Raw genomic sequence first — 18,253 nt, forward strand, 5'->3', positions numbered from 1 at the left:
AGCCCTTATTACCAGAACCCGCAGCCCACATAGGAAGCACCGAAACTGCAGGCACCATAGACTCGGCTAACCCGACCGCAACACGACAGGACAACGTATTGGTGGCAAAGTGACGTTGACACTACCCAGAAACAGCAGGCGTGCTGGAACCAGGCTGGGCAGGAAGAAGTGCCCGTGCCAAAGACACTTCCGAGAACCAGCTGACGGTGCTGGAACCCGGATGGGTAGCATTAGCTACAAGAGTCAATGGAACTACCGAGAACCAGCTGACGGTGCTGGAACCCAGAGTGGCAGCAGAAGGAACAACAGCCAATGGCACAACCGTGGACCAGCTGACGGTGCTGGAACACGGTTACTAAGCAGGAGGTACCTGTGCTACAAAGCACTACCAAGGACCAGCAGACTTTGCTGGAACTCAGATACCAAGAAGGAGGCACCTAGGCCAAAGGCACTGCCCAGCTGACGGTGCTGGAACCCGAATGGGTAGCAGAAGGTACCCAGGAAAAAAACAAAGTTGCAAGGCCGTTAGCCGGCCGCCGTTACCGAAACCCACAGTCCTACAGGGGGTGCTTGTCCTATTGGCACTACGGAACTAGCCTTTATTACCAGAACCCGCAGCCCACATAGGAAGCACCGAAACTGCAGGCACCATAGACTCGGCTAACCCGACCGCAACACGACAGGACAACGTATTGGTAGCAAAGTGACGTTGACACTACCCTGAAACAGCAGGCGTGCTGCAACCAGGCTGGGCAGGAGGGAGTACCCGTGCCAAAGACACTTCCGAGAACCAGCTGACGGTGCTGGAACCCGGATGGGTAGCATTAGCTACAAGAGTCAAAGGAACTACCGAGAACCAGCTGATGGTGCTGGAACCCAGAGTGGCAGTAGAAGGAACAACAGCCAATGTCACAACCGTGGACCAGCTGATGGTGTTGGAACACGGTTACTAAGCAGGAGGTACCTGTGCTACAAAGCACTACCAAGGACCAGCAGACGTTGCTGGAACTCGGATACCAAGAAGGAGGCACCTAGGCCAAAGGCACTGCCGAGAACAAGCTGACGGTGCTGGAACCTGGATGGGTAGCAGAAGGTACCCAGGAAAAAAACAAAGCTGCAAGGCCATGAGCCGGCCGCAGTTACCGAAACCCACAGTCCTACAGGGGGTGCTTGTCCTATTGGCACTACAGAACCAGCCTTTATTACCAGAATCCGCAGCCCACATAGGAAGCACCGAAATTGCAGGCACCATAGACTCGGCTAACCCGACCGCAACACAACAGGACAACGCATTGGTGGCAAAGTGACGTTGACACTACCCGGAAACAGCATGCGTGCTGGAACCAGGCTGGGCAGGAGGAAGTGCCCGTGTCAAAGACACTTCCGAGAACCAGCTGATGGTGCTGGAACCCGGATGGGTAGCATTAGCTACAAGAGTCAATGGAACTACCGAGAACCAGCTGACGGTGCTGGAACCCAGAGTGGCAGCAGAAGGAACAACAGCCAATGGCACAACCGTGGACCAGCTGACGGTGCTGGAACACGGTTACTAATGTCGGGATCCCTCAGATTACTCTTTCATCTGAAGGACCGATGTTCTTGGGTGTGAAGCATCATATGTCTCTAATTAAATCAGCTCCGTGGAGAAGAACTACACAGACACCAGCTGTATAATACAACTCAGGATGCCTCCAAGACGCCTCTGGCTTATCAGTTAGGCTTCCGTCTTTTATAGTAAAGAATTTAGACATTTACAGACATGCGCAGTACAAATGATTTTACAACTTGTTTTCGACAAAGAAAGTCATTTAGGCGAAAAAGCAGAGGTATTTGACCTTGGTTCACAAGGGAGATGTCTGAGACATCTCCTCGAAGAAAAGATAAGGTTTTAAACAAGAGAATGCAACATAGACAGAACTCAATTTAACTCCTTCAGTTCCTATCATTCCCCCCTTTGACATCTTCATTTTTCATCAATCTGGAACACTGGGTCCTGCAACAACAGCGGATAGTGGCTCGTTCACCAGGTACTATCCCAGGCCGACGGGTTGCCCAAGGGAGACAGGTCTTCTACCTTCTCCATCCCCCAGATACTGAAGCCACGTCCATCATTGCAAGAGTACGCTCCTTCATGCCAGAAATGAGATGTCAATCTAGGACTCAAAGGAATAATAGTTAAATTCTTGTTGTTTACAGTCAAACTTCCTTATCTATTTCTACATCTTTTCTTGCATACAGATATACACCAAAAAACAAGTTTCAATAGCACATATATTACGAAGATACAAACAACAATACGTAATAGACTTAGTATAATCCCAGTTATCCAGCCTCCAATACCCTTAAACCAATTAGCTGGATTAAGAAAGGAGAATGTATCTGACCACCAACTATCCTTAGTACGATCATTGTCTTTATTGTACTGATCTCTAAGTTTTTGAACATCCTCTATTTTTGATCTTAACTTTAAACTACTGTTGGGATCTATATAATGACAGCAAGCTGGTCCGATGACTTGACACATACCTCCTTGCGCTGCAGTTAAATAATCTAATACTATGGTATGCTGATTAGTGACTATAATAAGCTGATTTTGGACAGCAACGGTGGTGTTCAATATATCCAATATATCCCATATTTGGTCATCTAAGTAATCTGTAGCCCTGACTAATTTATCCCACATTTGAGTAATCATAGGATAAATAAAAATAGAACTGACAATTTTATTAGCCACACTCATCTGCACTATATGTGGTCTCCCAGAGAGGCGAGGTGTATTGTCAGCAGCTCTTTTGTACAACGTGTGTTTAGGTATGCTCTGAGTATTCAACTGGTCATTCGGAATAACAAAGGTAGCTGGAGTCAAACGACCCAGAGTACAAGCACCTTTTACCCCTACTGGCAACCATTTATATGCATTGTCTCCACATACCCAGAACATGTCACTAGGTAGGTCCCATAGGGCTGAATGTTGTAATACCAGTCTATGAACTAAATCTATGAACGCAGATACATTCTGAAGCATACACCAATTTGGAAGTTGTCCTAAAGGGCTACACTACCCTACATCGGGATTTCCACAGGTGGGAGTTCCTTTCTCATATCCAGATGACTCGTTGCAAGGTATATTACCTGAAATATTAAAACAAGTTTCATTATTGCCCTGGGGAAATAAATTGGAATACTCCCAGGACGTATTATGCAACCTTCTTTCTAGCAGTATTGGTTTGAAGGCATCAGTAGAGTGGGAAGTTACATTAAAACTAACTTGTAGGCCATACATTGGAATTTGCCCCAGGTAGGTTAATCGAGTTCTATTCCTGGGTACCCAAGCCCCCCCTTTATATGCCAGATATTGAAGGTATGTATTACTTCCTGAAAGATTACCCTGCCACCAAGGGTATCCTACCCATCCCACAATAGGTATTCCAACAGTTGTGTTCCATAACTTCACATTATTTGTGGCATTATTAGCAAGTGTATCAGAACAACTGGTCCAGGCAAATAATTCCTCGGGTGGCACAGGAATAACAAGGAACGGAATACTAGTGGCTGATACTGGTGAATGTGTGCAGATCCAGCAAATGATTTGACCAATCATTTAGTATTTTTTCATGATGTTGTATAAACTTATTATTCAAGGACATTGGAGAATTTAGATTGTCCCACGCAGCTACCATTATTACAGATAATGCAACAAAACCAAACCAAAACATTATGCACTCTTATGCTTTGTTAATTCCTGTGGCTAGTTTGCAATGCGATGCGTGGATCCAGGTTGGTCGTCCTTCCAACTTAACAGAAGTAGGCGTTGTCAGGAGTACTTGGTAAGGTCCTTGACATCGGGGTTCAAGGGTCTTTCTGGAGTGTTTCTTGACATATACGTAATCACCAGGTTGTAGACAATGAGTTCCTTCCACACTATCTGGATCTGGAATGGAAGAGAAAACTAGAGAATGCATTTGAGTTAAATGCTTTTGCAACTGGATTACATAACTTGTCAAATTATCCACATTGAGTGTTAAGACCTGTGGGTAGTACAACCCTGTGTTCGGTGGTCTTCCAAACAGTATCTCGAAGGGTGACAGTTTAGCTTTCCCCGTGGGTGTGTACCTTACTGAGAATAATGCTAATGGGAGACACTCTGGCCATGGTTTATGGGTTTGTTCCATGGTTTTCTGTATTTTCAATTTCAGTGTCCCGTTCATTCTCTCTACCTTCCCTGAACTCTGTGGGTGGTAGGGTGTATGAAATGCTTGTTCTACACCTATCATTTGCATTACATTTTGCATTACCTCAGCAGTGAAATGTGTACCTCTGTCTGATTCAATTGTCTCAGGGACACCGAATCGTGGTACTAGTTCCATCACCAGTTTCTTTGCAGTAGCTCGAGCTGTAGCCGTTTTCACCGGGTAGGCCTCTGGCCATCCAGAGAAGAGATCTACACATACTAGGATATTTGCATACACTCCTACCTTGGTAGCTGTATGTCGTCAATCTGCCGTCTCTGAAACGGGTAGAGAGGCCTAGGTGTCGCTTTCTTAGGGACTTTTACTGTTTTACCTGGGTTGTGCTGTGCACAGATGAGGCATGATTGTACAAGTTTCGCGGCTGCGCAACTGAAGCCAGGAGCGATCCAGAAGGCATCTACCATGGCACACATGTGACTTTTTGAGGTGTGATTGGGGCCATGTGCTGCTTGCGCCATGATTGGGAACAGGGACTTTGGTGGGCACATTTTATCCTTATTCTCCCATACTCCATTTGAGTTCAGCTCAGCTCCCAGTCTCCCCCGGTGTACCTTCTCTGTTTGGGCAGCCTTTTGCTGGAGGGATTTCAGGACATCTAGACCCAATGTGGCTGGAATACGCTGACTCCCCGCCACCGTCCACTGCTCTCTCTAGGCCGCCTTGTGCTATTTTAGCAGCCTCGTTCGCCCTTCTATTGCCCTCTACCTCCACGGAGTCACCTTTGTGTGTGCTTTTACCTTGACAATGCCAACCTGGACTGGTAACATCAATGCCTCCATCAATTGTTTCACCAGCTCTGCATTTTTAATGGGCTTCGAATCTGTGAAAATATTAGCGACTTTACCTGCAGCGGCTCTACACGCCTCAGTGAGTGCCTTCAACTCTGCCTCCTGCGCCGACATGTGAGGAGAGAGTGGTTCCGCTCGGATTACCTCATGTGAGGATACTACTGCATATCCAGTGTAGAATCGTCCATCCTGGTGGTATCTGGGGCCATCTACAAAAAAGAAACTCAAAGTCTGCATTAGGAACAGGTTTTTCATGAATGTGTGCAAACCCAACTGTCTCCTGACTCATCAGTTCTATGCAGACATGTTCATGCGTCATGTCAAAGTCTCCTTCCTCACTTGCCAATACGGTCACCAATTCCCCCTTTTCTGAATCCACAGGCAGGAGGGTGGCTGGATTCAGAACGTTACATCTTTTGAGGAGTGACATACTCAGGAATTAGTCGAGCACACTCAAGTCTGAGCTGTCTGGCCATAGACAGATGTTTTGGTTGAACTTGTAGGAGTATGGCATGGATGTCATGTGGGGAATAGATTGTCAAAAGAAACGTCAGTGTCATCTCACATGCCTTCCCTATTACGTCTCCACTTTTTTCCTTGTGCTCCAGCATACATGACAGGTCGTTTTATTGTCCTTGTTTGCTCAATTTCTTTAGCTACCTTAAGGAGGTCTTTCGGATCTACATGTCTCCATTCAGGTCTGGCTGTCTGTACTGCGTCTCGTAAGTCTTTGTTCATACCGTCAATGAATGCATTCACCAGTATTCTAACATCAAGTGGGTTTATGCAAATGTACCCCATGTCTGCCCATTTCAGCTGTAACCGTCCAAGGTATATCTCTACTCTCTCTCCTCTTTGCTGTGTCACATTAGTCAGGAGTACAGACTGCTCTGATTGTTCCACTGCAGCCCATTGTCTTAGTGACTCACAGTACGTCTCCCCAGATCGTGCAGATTTATCATCCATGCCCCAAGCCTGATTCTTTGTCACATCTGTGTGTCTTAATTATATGATCTAGTGCGTCACCTGCCTTTAAACTCACCAACCTCTCTAGGTCTGCCCAGGTACACTTATATGTTTGCTGTACTTCCTTTATGTGTCTGTGAAATGGGAATGGTTGGTCTTCAGGGGCAGGCAGCTGCTTCAGCAAAGCTAGCTGGTCAGAGGGGCTCCAGGGATAATACACCTGTATCTTTCTTATTCTAGTCACACTTCTAGGTCCTGATGGGGTTGGCCGTCTGATGTCTACTGTCAGCTTACTCCTCAAGGGCCAATGTCCCACTACCCACTATCCACACTATTATGTCAGCTTCTTATGATCTTGTCTGGATAGGATTTAGTGCAATTCTCTTAGGTCAGTAGCACAGGTCACACAAGTAGCTATTCAGTCTGGGTTTGTCTGAGTCTGACCACAGTGTTTACAAGTCCATCTGTTTTGTCTGGGTCTCTGGTTACACTTTGTCAATCAAACATTCATAATACACCTTCCACACTGCTGCACATTCTCAAGCATCATTTATTCACTTGCTATTTTCTTCCCTTGTCTGTGCCTTTTTGTACATCCAAACATTCACACTCTGGTATTTTTGCCTTTTTCAATATTTGTCCCACTTGTTTTACTGCTTCCTTCCTTCTCTGTCTCTTGTAATTTGACACAATTTGCTATACAAATCAATCACACAACTAGAAGCAGGTTCAAACACATTAATGACCAAGCAATCACTTACAATTCCCTTCTAAATTAGGCACCAAATCTTACTTTTAACTTCCAATCTTCAATTAAGTACTGTTGCTTTAAAATGCACAAATCTTTCAGCTTGTACCTTACGGATAGAATTACAGAGAATTTTGAGCACAGCTCACACTCAGCAGAGATAAGAGCGAAGGGAGAAGAAAAACTACGCAGCGGTATCATTCCCCCCTCCCATCAGAATGCAGCGTCGTCCTTCACAGAATTCTGTAGTTCTTTAGACTTATCAAAATCAATTTCTACAAAGAAACTCAAAATCACGGGATTTCACTGTAAGGGCAGATAACTGTATAATGAGATTAACCATGCCTTGCCCTTTTTCTGGCCACATGCATTCAGGAAACTTTACAATGTAATGCCACATATAACACGAACTATATCATTACTCAATTCATTCAGTCTCAGATGTAGATTTGAAATATCTATAACGCATCTGTCCGGGATTCCACCACAACTAGAAAGGTCACAAATCTCTTGACACAAAAATGATGTGTGATGATTCATTCATACGTGCTCATTCACTGATTTTTTTTTTTTTTTTTTTTTTTTACTCAATTACTCATCTCTCATCTTATTCAGAGGTTCTCATAGACATATATACAAGGATTCACACAGCCTGCCTATCTTGCACTTTGGATTTGATTAATACTTTTTCCAGGTTCTTTGCTGCACTACTTCCATATCTATCCTCAATTATATCACATAACCGATTTCCTTCTTCAGGTATCTTTCCCTGACTGTTCCCCATCTTATCTTTTATTCTTATCCTGTCTCTCTTGTTGTCTTCCTGTTAGTCCCCTGCCTTAGGTGGTGTATTGGGTAAGCTCAAGACTAGGCTCTACTATACCTCGTTACCTTCTTCCTAAGGTGCTAACAGGCTAAATGGAGTGTCTGTTCCTCGGTGTACTACGTGTTTCGTGTACTTATATGCTATGTAGCATCCGAACAGAAATACTCCCACAACACACAGGATTGTAAATAAATTGTCCATCTACTGGGGTTCTTCAGTCATATCCTGTCACAGGCTCATTTCACGGTCCTGTGCTCATTCGGTCACACTCTTATCTGTCACAAGGTTTATTCGTAAAGGGTGTTGATTTAAGCTTAGGCGGTGACCTCCCCGAAAGGACGCTGTCACATGACCCAGTTAGGCAATATCACCACTCTTTGAACGAATACCTACTGTGCAGCTTATTTGTCTACTTTCCACAACCTTTCAAATCAAAGTAGCCATTCAACAACCTCCTCTATTCCTAGTGCGGAACCGTCTATTGTGAAAAACTTGTCCGTCCGGGCTGCGCAGTATGAACTGTTCACCCAGCCTTATATTCCATAATGTCAGACCTCTCCCATTTTGATTTGCATCAGCTCTTTTTCTAAAAATAGCTGTGCACACACAGAACCTACAGTAACCTCTCATTCGAGCAGAAATTACATATGCGTGTCACACCCGATTTCCTCAGAGTTCTTATATGGACCTGATTTTACAGCCCCCTCCTCTACTAGATTCCCCTTTATACGGACCTTAGTTATAATGATAGATTATGAAGAGCAGAGAAGAGAAAAATTGATCTCTTACCTGGCCAGGTGTTTAGGTCTGCTGTTCACAATTTGATCAGTAACTGGAGTGGTCTGTAGATCGGGTAGTCTTGGAGAGGTGCCTATATCAGGTCCCTGTTTCGGGCGCCAGGAAACTGTCGGGATCCCTCAGATTACTCTTTCATCTGAAGGACCGATGTTCTTGGGTGTGAAGCATCATATGTCTCTAATTAAATCAGCTCCGTGGAGAAGAACTACACAGACACCAGCTGTATAATACAACTCAGGATGCCTCCAAGACGCCTCTGGCTTATCAGTTAGGCTTCCGTCTTTTATAGTAAAGAATTTAGACATTTACAGACATGCGCAGTACAAATGATTTTACAACTTGTTTTCGACAAAGAAAGTCATTTAGGCGAAAAAGCAGAGGTATTTGACCTTGGTTCACAAGGGAGATGTCTGAGACATCTCCTCGAAGAAAAGATAAGGTTTTAAACAAGAGAATGCAACATAGACAGAACTCAATTTAACTCCTTCAGTTCCTATCACTAAGTAGGAGGTACCTGTGCTACAAAGCACTACCAAGGACCAGCAGACGTTGCTGGAACTCGGATACCAAGAAGGAAGCACCTGGGCCAAAGGCACTGCCGAGAACCAGCTGACGGTGCTGGAACCCGGATGGGTAGCAGAAGGTACCCAGGAAAAAAACAAAGTTGCAAGGCCGTGAGCCGGCCGCAGTTACCGAAACCCACAGTCCTACAGGGGGTGCTTGTCCTATTGGCACTACGGAACCAGCCTTTATTACCAGAACCCGCAGCCCACATAGGAAGCACCGAAACTGCAGGCACCATAGACTCGGCTAACCTGACCGCAACACGACAGGACAACGTATTGGTGGCAAAGTGACGTTGACACTACCCTGAAACAGCAGGCGTGCTGGAACCAGGCTGGGCAGGAGGGAGTACCCGTGCCAAAGACACTTCTGAGCAGCAACTGGTGATGTTGGAGCCCAGGATCAATCACGGAGCAGGCTGAGGCCTACTTGGAGCAAGTTTTAGATCGGTTGTACATAACAACTGATTGTAACCGTGCTCCACTTAGGCCTCTGGCTCTACTGTCTCTAGTATTTCCCCTGGGCCTCCAACCCCGCAAGTTGCTGCTCTGAAGTGGCGTCTGCACAATCCACACTTGTTCCTGGGTTACAGGGGCTCAGTCACTTCAGTTGATCCCCTGATGTGTGTCTGGCAAGGTTTCCTGCTCAGTCCTCATTCACACTACTAGTAATGGGAATGTGGACAGAGCAGGAGACATTGCCAGACACACATCAGGGGATCAACTGACGTGACTGAGCCCCAGTAACTCAGGAACAAGTGTGGATTGTGCAGAAGCCACTACAGAGCAGCAACTGGCAGGGTTGGAGGCCAGGGGAAAAACTAGAGACAGTGGAGCCAGAGGCCTAAGTGGAGCACGGTTAAAAATCAGTAGTAGTTTGAATGTGGATGGAGCAGGAGACATTGCCGTCTACACAGCAGGGGAACAGCTGGCGTTTCTGAACCCCACTAACACAGGAGTTAGTGTGTTGTTCTCTGGGAAGACGACACTTCTGAACACCAACTGGCGTTGTTGGAGCCCAGGTTGAGGCATGGAGCAGGCTGAGGCCTGATGTTTTGAACACCAACTGGCGTTGTTGGAGCCCAGGATGAGGCATGGAGCAGGCTGAGGCCTGATGTTGTTGGCCTGTGGAGGCAGCAGGAGACATTGCGTCTACACAGCAGGGGAACAGCTGGCATTTCTGAACCCCACTAACACAGGAGCTAGTGTGTTGTTCTCTGGGAAGATGACACTTCTGAACACCAACTGGCGTTGTTGGAGCCCAGGTTGAGGCATGGAGCAGGCTGAGGCCTGATGTTTTGGGCATGTGGAGTCAGCAGGGGACATTGCCGTCTACACAGCAGGGGAACAGCTGGCGTTTCTGAACCCCACTAACACAGGAGCTAGTGTGTTGTTCTCTGGGAAGACGACACTTCTGAACACCAACTGGCATTGTTGGAGCCCAGGATGAGGCATGTAGCAGGCTGAGGCCTGATGTTGTTGGCATGTGGAGGCAGCAGGAGACATTGACGTCTACACAGCAGGGGAACAGCTGGCGTTTCTGAACCCCACTAACACAGGAGCTAGTGTGTTGTTCTCTGGGAAGACAACACTTCTGAACACCAACTGACATTGTTGGAGCCCAGGTTGAGGCATGGAGCAGGCTGAGGCCTGATGTTTTGGGCATGTGGAGTCAGCAGGAGACATTGCCGTCTACACAGCAGGGGAACAGCTGGCGTTATAGAACCCCACTAACACAGGAGCTAGTGTGTTTTTCTCTGTGAAGAAGGCACTTCTGAACATCAATTGGTGTTGTTGGAGCCCAGGATGAGGCATGGATCAGGCTGAGGCCTGATGTTGTTGGCATGTGGAGGCAGCAGGAGACTTTGCCGTCTGCACAGCAGGGGAACAGCTGGCATTACTGAACCCCACTAACATAGGAGCTAGTGTGTTTTTGTCTGTGAAGACGGCACTTCTGAACACCAACTGGCGTTGTTTGAGCCCCGGATGAGGCATGGAGCAGGCTGAGGCCTGATGTGTTGGCATGTGGAGGCAGCAGCAGACATTGCCGTCTATACAGCAGGGGAACAGCTGGCGTTTCTGAACCCCACTAACACAGGAGCTAGTGTGTTGTTCTCTGGGAAGACGACACTTCTGAACACCAACTGGCATTGTTGGAGCCCATGATGAGGCATGGAGCAGGCTGAGGCCCGATGTTGTTGGCATGTGGAGGCAGCAGGAGACATTGCCGTCTACACAGCAGGGGAACAGCTGGCGTTACTGAGCCCCACTAACACAGGAGCTAGTGTGTTTTCTCAGTGAAGACAGCACTTCTGAACACCAACTGGCATTGTTGGAGCCCAGGATGAAGCATGGAGCAGGCTGAGGTCTGATGTTGTTGGCATGTGGAGGCAGCAGGAGACTTTGCCATTTACACAGCAGGTGAACAGCTGGCATTACTGAACCCCACTAACACAGGAGCTAGTGTGTTTTTCTCTGTGAAGACGGCACTTCTGAACACCAACTAGCGTTGTTGGAGCCCAGGTTGAGGCATGGAGCTGGCTGAGGCCTGATGTTGGCATGTGGAGGCAGCAGGAGACTTTGCCGTCTACACAGCAGGGGAACAGCTGGCGTTTCTGAACCCCACTAACACAGGAGCTAGTGTGTTGTTCTCTGGGAAGACGACACTTCTGAACACCAACTGGCGTTGTTGGAGCCCAGGTTGAGGCATGGAACAGGCTGAGGCCTGATGTTTTGGGCCTGTGGAGTCAGCAGGAGACATTGCCATCTACGCAGCAGGGGAACAGCTGGCGTTACTGAACCCCACTAACACAGGAGCTAGTGTGTTTTTCTCTGTGAAGACGGCACTTTTGAACACCAACTGGCGTTGTTGGAGCCCAGGATGAGGCATGCAGCAGGCGGAGGCCAACTTGCAGATGGTTTTAACGAGGTTGTAGACTACTACTGATTGTAACCGTGCTCCACTTAGGCCTCTGGCTCCACTGTCTCTAGTATTTCCCCTGGCCTCCAACCCCGCCAGTTACAGCTCCGAAGTGGCGTCAGCACAATCCACACTTGTTCCTGGGTTACAGGGGCTCTGTCACATCAGTGGATCCCCTGATGTGTGTCCACCAAGGTCTCCTGCCCTGGCCACATTCCCACTACTAGTAATGGGAATGTGGACAGAGCAGGAGACCTTGCCGGACACACATCAGGGGATCAACTGACGTGACTGAGCCCCAGTAACTCAGGAACAAGTGTGGATTGTGCAGACGCCACTTCAGAGCAGCAACTGGCGGGATTGGAGGCCAGGGGAAATACTAGAGACATTGGAGCCAGAGGCCTAAGTGGAGCACGGTTAAAAATCAGTAGGAGTTTGAATGTGGATGGAGCAGGAGACTTTACTGCCCTCACAGCAGGGGAGCAGCTGGCGTTACTGAACCCCACTAACACAGGAGCTAGTGTATTTTTCTCTGTGCAGACGACACATCTGAGCGACAACTGGCTGTGTTGAAGCCCAGGGATTATAGTTCAGGTGGTAGAAACATGAACACAGCAGGAGACCTGGATACAGTTGCCAACCAATTATTTCGTCGGGAAGAGGACTGGCAAATTCTGGAGAGATCCAGGCCTTGTTCATTTTCAGAAAAGTAAGCCGGTCGACGTTATCGGAAGATAGTCGCATGCGACGGTCTGTTAGTACACCACCTGCGGCACTAAAGACGCGTTCCGATAATACACTGGCAGCAGGGCAAGCCAGCACCTCCAATGCATACTGGCTAAACTCTGGCCATGTATCCAGCTTAGAGACCCAAAACTTGAAAGGGGAAGAGCCATCTGGGAGTACACTGACAGGGCAAGACATGTAGTCTGTCACCATCTGACGGAAACGTTGCCTCCTGCTGACTGGAGCCGTCTGTGATGGTGTAGACAATTGTGGCGGACACAGAAAAACTTTGCCACATTTGGGCCATAGTGGTTATGCCTTGTGCTTAGGCGCTGCCTCTGCTGCCTCTTTGAGCCGAGTTTCCTCCACTGCCTCGACGCACAGAGCTACTTTGTAAAGCACTAGCACCACTGCTGTCGGGTGGAATGGAAAACATGATGGACTGCACCAGTGTGTCTTGGTACTCCCGCAGTTTACGCTCCCGGTTCAACGTTGGTATGAGGCTTTGTAAGTTTTCCCGGTAGCGAGGATCTAGGAGGGTGTACACCCAATAATCAGCCGTGTAGAGAATGTGGGCGATGCGGCGGTCGTTTCTCAGGCACTGCAGCATGAAATCAACCATGTGCTGCAGACTCCCAACTGCCAAAGAACCGCTGTCCCCTGCTTGAGGCGTGATCTCTGCCTGCTCTGCATCACCCCACCCTCACTGTACATACTGACTAGAGCTTTGTGTACCTCCCTCCTCTGGAGAGATGTCTTCCTCCTCCATCGACTCCTCCTCATCCTCCTCACAAAGTGTCCCCTGCCTAGGCCTTTGTGAGGAACCATGTAGCGCAGACTGTCCAGAAGCAGATGGCATTTGGGACTCCTCATCCTCCACCTCTTCCAAAACCTCATCCCTTAGTGCTTGCAGTGTTTTTTGAAGCAGGCAGATAAGGGGGACAGTCATGCTGACTAGTGCATCATCTGCACTCGCCATCCGCGTGGAATCATCGAAGGCACGCAAAACGTGGCAGATGTCCTTCATAGAGGCCCACTCAGTGGTGCTGAAGTGTGACCGGCGCACAGTGCGACTTGTTTGCGCCTGATGCAGCTGGTACTCCATGACTGTTGCCTGCTGCTCACACAACCGCTCCAACATATGTAACGGTGAATTCCACCTGGTGGGTAGGTCACATATGATGCGATGTTCCGGAAGGCTTAATCGGCGCTGCAGAGCAGCAAGGCGCGATCTTGCCGTGCTGGAACGCCGCAAGTGAGCGCACTCTATGCGGACATTGTGCAGCAGTGCATCAAGATCCAGATAGTCCCTCAGAAAGTTCTGCACGACCAAGTTCAGCACATGTGCCAGACATGGGATGTGAGTGAGGTTGCCTAGGCCAAGAGCTGCCACCAGATTTCGGCCATTGTCACATACTACCAAGCCCGGCTGGAGATTGGCTGGCACAAACCACACGTCGCTCTCATGCTTGATGGCATTCCAGAGCTCCTGCGCTGTGTGGCTTCGATTCCCCAAAGAAATTAATTTGAGTACAGCCTGTTGACGTTTGGTCATGGCTGTGCTCATATCGGTTGTAACAGGCTCCTGCTGCGCTGTTTCTGAGGAACTTGAGTAGGAGGAGGAGCCTATGTGTACAGACTGGATTCCTGCAATCCGTGGAGTTGGCAGAACACGTACAGCGCCACTCTCCAGATCTGTACCAGGCTCCACAACATTGACCCAATGGGCAGTAAGGGAAAGGTATCGTCCCTGTCCATGGTTACTGGTCTACGCATCGGTGGTCAGGTGGACCTTGCTACTAACGGCGTTTAGTAGCGCATGTTTTATTTTTCCCCCCACATGTTTCTGCAGGGCAGGGACTGCTCGCCTGCTGAAATAAAAGCGGCTGGGCACGGTGTATTGTGGGACTGCCAATGCCATGAAGTCCCGGAAGGTGTCAGTCTCCACCAGCCTGAATGACAGCATTTCAAGTACCAGTAGTTTGGCAATGCCAGCATTCAGAGCCTGTGCTCGGGGATGGTTTGCCGAGTATGGCCACCTTTTATCCCATGCCTGTGCTACCGATGGCTGTCGAGTGGCCTGGGAGTGTGAGGATGACTGGGAACGTGGTGCTGTGGGTGGAATGTCACAGGGTCTCCGGACAACAGTGCCAGAGGTTCTTCCTTGGCGATCCTGTGAGGAAGCCGAACCAGCTGTGTGTGAGCTGGAGGAAGAGGCCCCAACACGAGCTGAAGAGGTGGTAGGTGGTGCTGTACGTTGGCCTACGTCTTCAGTGTGTCTGTGTAACTCCACCTCGTGCTTGGTCCGCACATGTTTTCACAAATTAGTGGTATTGAGGTTGCTGACATTTTTCCCTCTTTTGACTCTCTGATGACACAGCTTGCATTTGACAAAGCAAATGTCATCTGCAACTGTGTCAAAAAAGGACCACGCACTGCAAGTCTTGGGAGCGCCCGTTTTGCCTTTTGAAAAAGGAATGCTCCTAACGGGTGCCGAAGTGGAGGCTACAGGCAACCAAGTCTGCCCCCTCCCTCTTCCTCCTATTTTGGCCGTTCAGGGAATCTCTTCCTCAGAGCTGCTTCCACCACCTTCCTGTTCCTCATGCCATGATGGGTCAAGGACCTCATCATCTACTCTCCCCTCTTCAAACACCTGCTTCTCCTGGGTTGTCTCGCCAGCACCGTACGCACCAGAAAGTGGCACCTGTGTCTCGTCATCATCTGATGCATACTGAGGTGTGCTGACCATAGGCACTGGCCCACCCGCCTCTTCAGATTCAGAGGGACAAAGAAGTTGCGCATCACTGCATACTCACTCTTCTTCACATTCTGGAATGCTGCTTGGCTGGCCCCCTCTTTCCAAGCCAACAGATTCAGAGAACAGAAGTAGAGACTGTGATGGCTCCTGTCCAGGGCTCTCTGACTGCCTGGGCACTTTGGCAGGTGGTGAAGAGACAGATGGTTGCTCTTTTGTGCTCTGGCCCGGAGAGGATGTGGAAGTCATTGAAGTCAATGCGTTAGCTGCCATCCATCTGACAACGGCTTCAATTTGTTCCTCCCGCAGCAGTGGGGTGCGGCGAGGTTCTACAAAGCTGCACATAAAGGACTGTTGCCTGCTAAAACTGGGGGCTGCTGACTCACTGGTGCCCACAGCAGGCACAGAATCCCCACGTCCTCTCCCTGCAGAATCCCCACGTCCTCTCCCTGCAGAACCCCACGTCCTCTCCCTGCTGAAACTCCACGCCCACACCCACGTGCCTTACTCCCTGCCTTCTTCATCTTGCTAGACTGATAAAGATAGGCAGAAAAGTACAAAGGGGGGGCTTAGTGTGCTTATTACTGAACAGCTGGTTACAGGTAGAAGAAACACTAATTTTATGAAGTGTGTGTGTGGACTACACTTTAATAGGAGCTGATGTGGCCTACACAACTTTCAAATGTAGTGTTTGGTGAACTTTATTGATTTTTTCTTGTGAAAAAAAACTAAAAGGATGTGACCAAAGATTTGAAAGTGATAGTATCACCTACTTTTTGGAGCTATTACAATGCAGGCAGGTAACCTACAATGCAAAAGATGAGGCTCCAAAAAAATTGGGTAATACTAATCTGGCTGCAGATGAAGGGCACAAGCCAGAAAAAAGGCTCCTCTATCTACTCCTATATAGTGTTTGCAACCAACCAATGTAGATGGATACGGATGGATGCACACTAATAGGAGAAGAAAAAATGAGCTGCAATTAAAGAAAAATATGTGTGAGGCAGTGACGCACGCTGAGCGGCCTACAAACAGACGTAGCTGCAGGACATACTACTCAGCGTGAGCTGCACTCACACACAGTCAGAGACCTCTCAGACAGCCGTGAACAGTGCAGCTAAGTGGGCACTAGCACTGAAAGGCTGCAGAAAGGCTCCGCTGTCTACTCCTCGAGTGTTTGCAACCACCGTATATGGATACGGATGGATGCACACTAATAGGAGAAAAAATGAGCTGCAATAAAAGAAAAATGTGTGCGGCAGTGACACGCTGAGCGGCCTACAACCAGACGTAGCTGCAGGACACACTACTCAGCGTGAGCTGCACTCACACACAGTCAGAGACCTCTCAGACAGCCGTGAACAGTGCAGCTAAGTGGGCACTAGCACTGAAAGGCTGCAGAAAGGCTCCGCTGTCTACTACTAGTGTTTGCAACCAACGTATATGGATACGGATGGAAGCACACTAGATATAATTTTTGAAAAATAAGCAGCTCAAAAAGAAAAATATGTATGAGGCAGCAGTGAGGCACGCTGGGCGGCCTACAACCAGACGTAGCTGCAGGACCCACTCCACAGAGTGAGCTGCACTCACACAGCCCTTGCAGACAGCTGTGAACACTGCTGCTAGGGAAAAGAAAGCTACAGTGGTGGTTTATGTAGCCTGGTTAAAGCACAATATGTTTGGTAGAATCGCTATTTCTAACTGTCCCTCACAGTCTTCAACAGCAGCCTGTCCCTAACTGAATTCACAGCAGAGTGACCAGAAATGGCGGCGGTGGCTTTTATAGTGCATCATGACATCATTTCAGCAGCCAATCACAGCCATGCCAATAGTTAACATGCCTACATGCCTAACAGGATGTGCCCACACTTCTGAGGATTCCCACTGGCTGAATCAAAGCGAGCGGGCTCATAGCATTATGGGAACTTCCGATTCCGGTATCCGATATGAAAAAAGTATCGGAAGTCAGTATCGGAATTCCGATACAGCTAATATCGGCAGATACCCGATACTTGCGGTATCGGAATGCTCAACACTAGTAATGGGCGAACAAGTCCTCAGAGAAATTATTTCTCGAGTTAACAAATCAAAATACTACTCCATCTCTTTGGACTCCACACCCGATGCAGCTCACGTTGACCAACTAACCCTTGTATTGAGTTATATGGAGAAAGATGGCCCTGTGGAACGCTTTGTAACATTCATGGCAAACAAAGACCATGGCGCTCAACACATGTTCAATGCCTTGTTGGAATTTTTGAAGAGACATGACCTAGACCTGGGAAATCGCCGCTGTCAAAGTTATGACAATGCATCTGCAATGAGTGGCAAATACAACGGCCTGCAAGCCAAACCGAGAGAGAAGTACAATCTTGCATCCTGGATTCCTTGTACGGCACATTCTTTAAATCTGGTTGCTAAAAATGCTGTAGAAAGCTGCTTGAGTGCTGTCTATTTTTTTGACTTCCTTGAAGCTGTTCCTCTTCTTCACAGTTTCAATGCATCGGCATCAGCTCCTGACTGAGGCATTGAAAAATATTGACTTAGCCACAGTATTGACTTTCAAACGTGTCACAACAACGCGTTGGTCCATCAGAGCTGGTGCTACTAAGGCCCTTAAACATCACTATCAGCAGATTAAAGATGAACTTATACAGATTGCTAATGACTTTGAAGAAAAAAAGCTGTGTACGGTGTGAAGCGGAAGGACTGTTAAGACAAATGAATAAGCTTGAAACCACCTTCTGCAATGATATCCTGCAAAGAACAGTTGCTACTAGTAAATATCTACAACACGCAAAACTCGATCTAAACACTGCTGTGGCATCACTGACCAGCTTAAAAAACTATGTCGCATCAAAGCGTGACTCCTTCAAAATTTATGAGAAGCAAGGCGAAGAGCTGTCTGGT

This window comes from Dendrobates tinctorius, unplaced genomic scaffold (genome assembly GCF_039654945.1).
Source record: "Dendrobates tinctorius isolate UK_male_01 unplaced genomic scaffold, ASM3965494v1 ptg000028l, whole genome shotgun sequence".
NCBI lineage: Eukaryota > Metazoa > Chordata > Amphibia > Anura > Dendrobatidae > Dendrobates > Dendrobates tinctorius.